Source organism: Mauremys reevesii, linkage group 9 (assembly GCF_016161935.1).
Source record: "Mauremys reevesii isolate NIE-2019 linkage group 9, ASM1616193v1, whole genome shotgun sequence".
In the NCBI taxonomy this organism is placed as follows: Eukaryota; Metazoa; Chordata; order Testudines; family Geoemydidae; genus Mauremys; species Mauremys reevesii.
This window is the reverse complement of record NC_052631.1, coordinates 71,360,960-71,369,132: the sequence shown is the minus strand read 5'-3', so window position 1 is coordinate 71,369,132 and position 8,173 is coordinate 71,360,960. Positions and strand designations below refer to the sequence as shown.

Here is an 8,173-nt window from a genome sequence, read left to right as displayed (position 1 = left end):
TTGTCTATCACCATCGATCTAATATTTTTTTTCAAACCAACAGTCTGGAACCCCCTCTGACCAATCAGCTGGAGTCCTCTTGTTGTCAACATGATTTTTCTTCCTATGGAGAGTTCTGCTTGGAATTTGGCCAGCCCTTGAAATTAAGACTGTTCTTCTCACACATGCTGCTAATAACTGTGGTATCAGTTACCTTCTCCCATTAATCTTTTCTTTTTGTATGTAACTGCAGTTTTCAACACAATAAATCATGAAATACTGTTTGACTAACTGAGACCAGATTCTCTCAGGGACCTGCTCCAATCCTATCTGTACCCTTCTGTATACTCTGGTTATTAGAAATTTACTTTTATATCTACATAACAGAGACTCAGGTCACATGATAGAGGGCTCTGTCCTAGGTCTGGGTCTTCATCAAAATAGTCTAACTGGAGATGTTATGCAGAATCAACGATTAATAGTTCTTCTTTTCTATGTCAATTGCCAATGCATCCTTATAAGTTTCCACGAGATATTCTGAATATAACACTATGTAAGGCATCTCTCCTTGTGTTTCAGATGATAGAGCTTGAACAAGTGGAGGATTTTTACTCTTTATTGTCGACAACACATATCCCATGTAACAATTACTGGATCCTGCACATCACACAAAGCAAAGCTCTGTCCATTATTTGATGCATGAGGTGTGTTTTCAGAAACTAAGCACTGTTGTGAAGAAATATGGTTTCCTTTTTGATTTATTTATGCCTCAACTTAGCAGCTCATCTGTGTCATTTCCAAAACTTATTTCTAAAGATCCATAATGTACCCAAAGCACAGATATGTGCCTGCTGAGTCTCTACCTCATCTTTTACTCAAGCAGCATTTGGCAACACCACAGTCGTTATGGGCATGACAGAGATTTTATTAGAAACTCCACTGTTATTCAGGGTCTTATAAATCAGCCACAACATTGGCATAAGCAACCAAACATATATATATATATTCATATATTTTCTATTAAAACAATCTTTTTGATGATATTTTTATCTAAAAACAGTGTGGAGAAAAGGTGACAGTTACTGTTTTCGAATATATTCAGTGCTCCAGCAATCCAGAAACAACTTTGGGACAAATGTTCACCTCCCAAGGAAGAACCTGTGAGAGGAAGAGGAGAAAGTTCTGAAGGAGTAGAACCTGCACAGTGTTTCCCCTCATGGATGGAGAAGGGGCTTCCATCATTGAAACATGAAGAGCCAATGGACCTGTTAGGAACTCAATTTATCAATAAAAATAGATGACCCCCTCCATCCAGTTCCCTGTCTTCTGGCAGCAAAGCTGCCTTAAAAGCTTGCTGCTACTTCCTCCTGCTTTGCATTCAGGAAACATCTGCAGTCACCTGAGGGAAACTGGTCAGCTATAAAGGCAGCAGGTTGCCTTTCCCAAGATTAGCAGTGCAATTTGATAAACTGAAATGCCTTCCTTAAAGCCATGTAATTGTGCCTAGTATATCATGTAGCTGGATCCTTTAAGGCTTCAGCTAACTCACAGCCTTGTATAAACTTTGTTAATTTTCTAATAAATGAGGTTATTGTAGGAATATTCATTGAAACCTTGAAACATAAGCAAATATTGGTGGGAAAACAGATTCTGGATTTGCATCTACCCTAGAATCCTGTCAGAATTATGCTTCTCCATTAAAAAACATCTCTGATGTCAACTACTGAATACTTGTAGTGCAAACAAGACACACAGAGAGAACATTTCATAGAACCTATTCAGCATATTATTTGAAATAATTAATAAATTTGAGAATCCTTTCATTGACAATTTCAAAAAAGAAAAAAATTGCTAAAAGTTAGCTTAAAAAAGTGAAAAATGAAATATTTGTTTCTATTTATTCACCCAGCTCTGATCAGGTGTAAGGGCCTCCTTAATTGATAGCAGAAAAGCACTAGGAAGATGAAAAATGTGACAAATGATGCTTTATTGCTGTAAAGTATAAATCTGTAATATGAAACTTAGATCGCATATACTGCAATATCCTTAGGTAAGGGATGTGCGGGGTGGGGGGATTATTATTAAATTACTGTCCTAAATATCCAAAATCTTATACTGGCACACATTACTATATTAACCGAGAACCTGCCAAGAACATAACAGTAGCAATGTCATCTTTGGTTCCACGCTAACTAGTCCGGCTTGCGGTGGAGGGGGTTAGAATTTTTTGTCATACATTTCGTTTAGGGCTGTTGATTAATCACAGTTAACTCACACGATTAACTCAAAATAATTACCGTAATTGAGATTACATGCAGTTTTAATCGCACTGTTAAACAATAGAATGCCAATTGAAATTTATTAAATATTTTTTAATATTTTTCTACATTTTCAAATATATGCATTTCAATTACAACACAGAATAAAAAGTACAGTGCTCACTTATTTTTATTACAAACATTTTCACTGTAAAAATAATAAACAAAAGAAATGGTATTTTTCAATTTACCTAATACAAGTACCGAGTGCGATCTCTTTATTGTGAAAGTGCAACATACAAATGTAGATTTTTTTGTTACATAACTGCACTCAAAAAACAAAACAATGTAAAACTTTAGCGCCTACAAGTCCATTCAGTCCTACTTCTTGTTCAGCCAATCGCTCAGAGAAACAAGTCTCTTTACATTTATGGGAGATAATACTGCCAGCTTCTTCTTTACAATGTCACCTGAAAGATAGAACAGGCATTTGCATGGCACTTTCGTAGCTGGCATTGCAAAGTATTTATGTGCCAGATATGCTAAACATTTGTATGCCCCTTCATGCTTCAGTCACCATTCCAGAGGACATGCTTCCATGCTGATGATGCATTAATTAAATTTCTCAGATGATGACCCAGCACATGCTGTTCATTTTAAGAACACTTTCACTGCAGATTTGACAAAATGCAAAGAGGGTACCAATGTGACATGTCCTCTGGAATGGTGGTTGAAGTATGAAGGGATATATGAATCTTTAGTGCATCCAGCACATAAATATTGTGCGACGCCAGCAACAACAGTGCCATGCTCTCTGTTCTCACTTTCAGGTGACATTGTAAATGAGACGCAGGCAGCATTATCTCCTGCAAATGTAAACAAATAGTTCTCTGAATGATTGGCTGAAGAAGTAGGACTGAGTGGACTTGTAGGCTCTAAAGTTTTACATTATCTTATTTTTGAGTGCAGTTATTTTTTGTACATAATTCTACATTAGTAAGTTCAACTTTCATGATAAAGAGATTATACTACAGTACTTGTATTAGGTGAATTGAAATACTACTGCTTTTGTTTTTTACAATGCAAATATTTGTAATAAAAATAAATATAAAGTGAGCACTGTATGCTTTGTATTCTGTTATAATTAAAATCAATATATTTGAAAATGTAGAAAACATCCAAAATATTTAAATAAATGGTATTCTGTTATTGTTTAACAGTGTGATTAATTGTGATTAATTTTTTAATTGCTTGACAGCCCTAATTTTCTTATTCTCTTTTTAAATAATATTTTCATATTGGTGTATATTACACCAGCTACAATCCTTGATATCCTTCTACAAAGATCCAAACTGCATACGTATCAGACAGTCAGCATGGAAAATTTCAGTCCAAGCAATTGAAGTTTGGCAAAATTATAAGCAATTCAAAACAAAAAGGGGAAAAAAAGAAGTTAGGCAACCTTAGCATGCTCTATAGCAGGCATCATTCAATCTTCCACTGAAACACAGCCACCCGTGCATTTAATTATAATGGGGCTTTCTTCAAACTGTATAATCTATTAGTTTCTGGATTCCCTTTATGTCTGTATGGCATCTAGTACAATGGGATCTTGATGTTGATCAGACCTGGGGGCACTACTAGTTTATAAATATCCAGTAAAAACTAGGGATGGGCAGAAATTCTTGACATTTTAATCAATTTTTTTCCAGAAGTATTCCCCATTTTATTACCAGCTCTAACAACCTTTTGGGAGGGGGGGCACTTTGGGAGTTTAAGCCACAGTTACTTGTATTGAAATGCACCTGTTGTGTGCAGATTAATCTGAGGATAATGTTGCTGTCTTCCCCGCCTCCCACTCCAAAATCTGATCATCCCTGAAAGCTTCAGTACAGAAAAGATCTGCTGCTATTTTCTTTATTTTTACTTCATACAATATAAATTAAAGCCCTGGGATCACATTTACCAAGCCTTACCAGGTTTACATTGGCTTCCTGTCATTCACAAAGCAGATTATGAGAGTCTTATTCTGGTTTATGAAATCTTTCAAAAGCAAACTTCTGGAATTTGAGCCTAATTCAATTCAGGACTATGTTTCTACCTATTCATCATGCTCTATGGATATTTATTTCCTTTGAACTCCCCCAGTTGTAAAGAGGAGGATTATTTTGTAGTCTGTGTGCATGCCTTGCCCTACTCCAGAGAGCTCTTTTCAAGGGGTCCCAGGAGTTCTGATGCCTTCTCTTTGTTTCAAAGCTCGTGTCAGAAATATTTGCCATTGTGAATCTCCTATTAACTCATAAATGTGTCAGAATAGTCACAAAAAGCAAAGGTACACTCCAGCTCAGCTACAGCTGGGCACGGGATTACATACAAGCTTAACACATGCATACATCTCACCTCGGGTTCCTGTTAGATTCTTCTTGTTCCTTATGCAGGGGCAAGGAGCTCCATTCTACTTCACAAGGGCCAGGGACTGTTGCAGTCTCTGCATGGGAGGAGAAGTCAGAGACTGTTCTCCATAGCACTCTCACAAATATCATTCTTTCCCAAAGTGGAAGGGAGTAGGAAAGGATAAACCACTCCAAGTGTGCGCTGGTCCAGGAACATTGTTGCAGAGTTGTCAGCATCATCCAAAAGGAAGGATGGACTTTCCTTCAGAACTCCAATTTGTTGGCTACTGGGCTTTTTTTGCACATTGGAGGCAAATGCTATTCTAATTAAATATGACTGGAAAAGAAGAGAGTTTGGTCTTCTCAGGGAAGGCTAAACTTGCAGGGAAGCAAATTAGAAACTGAAGGAGAGGGAAAAGACACACACACAGCATGGGATTTTCAGAAGGATCTTTGTGATTTAGGAGCACAAACTCCATTGATTTTCCCATTGAAAGCATTAGCTTTAAACTCTTTTTTTCCTCTATTTACCCATTTGTTAAACTGACTTGAATTGGGACTTGTGCTCCTAAAGCTTAAGTCCCACACGTTTCCCTAAAGAAAATAGATTAGATATGGAAGGAAAAGCTTTTTGTAGTTTAGTTATTTGGGTGAAATAAATGCTGAACATGTCTAAGATAAATTCCCCTCCAATTTTATTTTTTCTCTCTACTTTTGCTTGTATGTTTCTTATTCCTTCATTTTAATGCAGAGTTATTAAGTGAAAACATGTATTTGTCTAAATAAGTCATATGGTTAAAGGCATTTGTATCAGAAATTATACCGTGTGTAGTTTTAGTTTTTCCAGTAGTGCAGAAACAAGAAAAATATTTCAACAAGTGCAACTTATTAAATTTCCTACACAGCGTCACTTTTCAGTAGACAACTTCCTAGCTATGTTTCTACAAAAGTAAACATATATCTACCTACATCTATTTCACAATCACATATGTATATTATATGCTTATATTATTTACAGTAACTCCTCACTTAACATTGTAGTTATGTTCCTGAAAAATGCAACTTTAAGTGAAACAATGTTAAACAAATCCAATTTTCCCATAAGATTTAATGTAAATGCAGGGGGTTAGGTTCCAAGGAAATTTTTGGGGGGTAGACAAAAGGCAGTACTGTACTGTGACTGGGAAGTGCCCTTGGCTTATCCCATTTGCCTGTGAGAAGAAAAAACGGATAATCAATTATAGAAAAAATGTCACTGTTTTAGCCTTTTCTGTTCACAAGTTCAAAATGGAACATTGTTGGGAGGTGGTTCCTAAATTTTTCTTTTAATTGATTTTTTTTAATTCCACCACACATACCTTTTCTCCCTCATTACTCATTTATGTTCCTTTGTTGTCACTGAATGCAATAAAGTAAATGACACACCAGGGTTTGATTTTGTTTAAATTTTCATATTTCTTTTTTCTCTCCTGTAACTTTTCAAAAAACTTCTCTCACTTTGGGAAAATGGCTGAGTGACAAATTGAAACATTGTGGGGAAAAGAGGGAGAAACTGGGAAAAACAAAACATTTGAAATTTCAAATTTGTTTTTGATGTTTGAAACAACTAAAATTTCTTTCATTCTGAAATTTCCCATAAATAAACAAAATTTAGTCAAAAAATTCATTTTTGATTAATCCCTATTTTTGGGCAGGAAATTTTCTCAGTTGAAAAACACCAACCAGTTCTAATTTAAACCATGTGCTTCTTTTTCCAACGTGTGCTGAAACATCTCTGAATTAATGGATGTTTAGATGAGGCTTTCATTCCCCTTCAAAACAGTCACAGATTATGATGCCCAAGGATGGAAATTTTCCTAAAGGAGCTGAAAACATACATCATTACCTGTCATTCTGAAAAAGAAAGCCCCATACTCTACATTTCAGACTCACTGGCTACTGCTGTATTGTGTGTGTGGCCAGCTTATGAAGCTGAACAACATACCCAGTAATTTACAGGAGCCAGATGGTCTGATTTTTATTGGAAGATACTTATTTGATAACCTTTTAGAAATGATTCCATGGCTTTAAAATGTCTCCCTTTGACTAAACAAAGCTTCCATACTATAATGAAATAGTAATATTTGCCTATTTCAAAGAAGATATAGGGGAGACTGCACAAGAAAAAAATAACAGAATTTTAACTTTTAATAACGTACATTTATAGAAACACCTTACCATCCCAAATTGCTTTACAAAGTTAACTAATGAAAATGAAAGCCATACATAAGGACCATTTCATCCAATCAGTGAAATGTGGCATCTTTTTAACAGTGCACAGGAAAAATATACAACTGTAAAAAGAAAGAAATGAATAATACCATATTCATTTTCTAGTTAAGTAGTGATCACGGGTTAACCAGAGTATTAGGGGGTAGAGCCATTATCCACCCCTCCTTACTTCCTGTTTGTCAGTGGGAATTCCCCCCTACACACTGTGACAGTGTGTCTAAGTGTAGACATGTCTGTAGTAAATATATGTACAAGAAGTCTTTCAAAACATCACAGATTAAAATTTAGGATTTCTCCTGCCAGATGGAATCCATTGCATTAACAACAGGACTTAACTGTCACTCAAAAGTCAATATGTAACAAATGGCATGAAGTGTAGAGTGGGTGAGGAATTTTTTGATGAGTCATATTTTAAATTCAAAAATGCCAATTTGTAGAAACTGAAACTCTGTTCTTAAAACAGGACCAAGTTTGAAACATTTCCCAACTCAAATATGGAGAAAAAAAGTTTCTGAATTGTGTGAACATTCCTTTTTACCATTTTTAGATTAAAAAATCCTGTTTTCTGATTCAAAAACGTATTTCTATATTTAAGCAAATTAGATTTTTAGAAGTTGAAGACAAAAAGTTGGATATATAAATGAAATGTTTTGAGGAAGGGGGAGAATCAGGTTTTTTTGTTCACAAATAATTTCAAAGTCTTGACTTTTCATCCCCAACTCAAGAACAAAAAAATGTTGAACTCTCAAAAATATTTGTAGAATAAGAAAATTGTTTCTTTTCCATCCCAGTGAAGTGCCTACTTAAAGATTAGCAGTACCTTCAGATAAGGCCACTTTACTATTTCAGTTTAATGGGGGAAAAGAATGCCATATAATTTATCCTCACACCCTTAAAGCGCATTTGGAAGGGTATAACACATACAATTTCATTTCAGACAATTCAGCACTCAGAATCAATAGGCAGGTGGTCAATCCAAATTTTTTCATTTTCTAGTGCTCAATTAAACACAAGAATAAATATCATTTCACTTTTCATGGGCAATGCTGTCATCCACTTAAATTTCTGTAATTAAACTTCTTTAGAAATATCCAGCTGACTAAACATTTGTTTCAAAGCTCAAAAGCCACCACAGCATGTATTGTCATAAAATAACTAAGGAGATGGATTCAGCAGTAGCTTTTGGTAGCAGCTGGGATTGCATTAAAATGGAGAAAAAGCATTAAGAGTCAATGGGAAATACAGATATAGAAGATAAAACAATACTTTGTT

At 35.3% G+C, this 8,173-nt stretch overlaps 1 long non-coding RNA gene across 1 annotated transcript in view; it reads right to left on the bottom strand.

Moving 5' to 3' along the window:
• Nucleotides 1-1,014: 1,014 nt before the first annotated feature.
• The window catches only part of LOC120371687, a 100,647-nt gene continuing 93,488 nt past the window's right edge, over nucleotides 1,015-8,173 (bottom strand). Inside the window, exon 5 of the long non-coding RNA XR_005584526.1 lies at nucleotides 1,015-1,137. This is a non-coding gene — a long non-coding RNA (uncharacterized LOC120371687). The remainder of the gene's footprint in view (nucleotides 1,138-8,173) is intronic.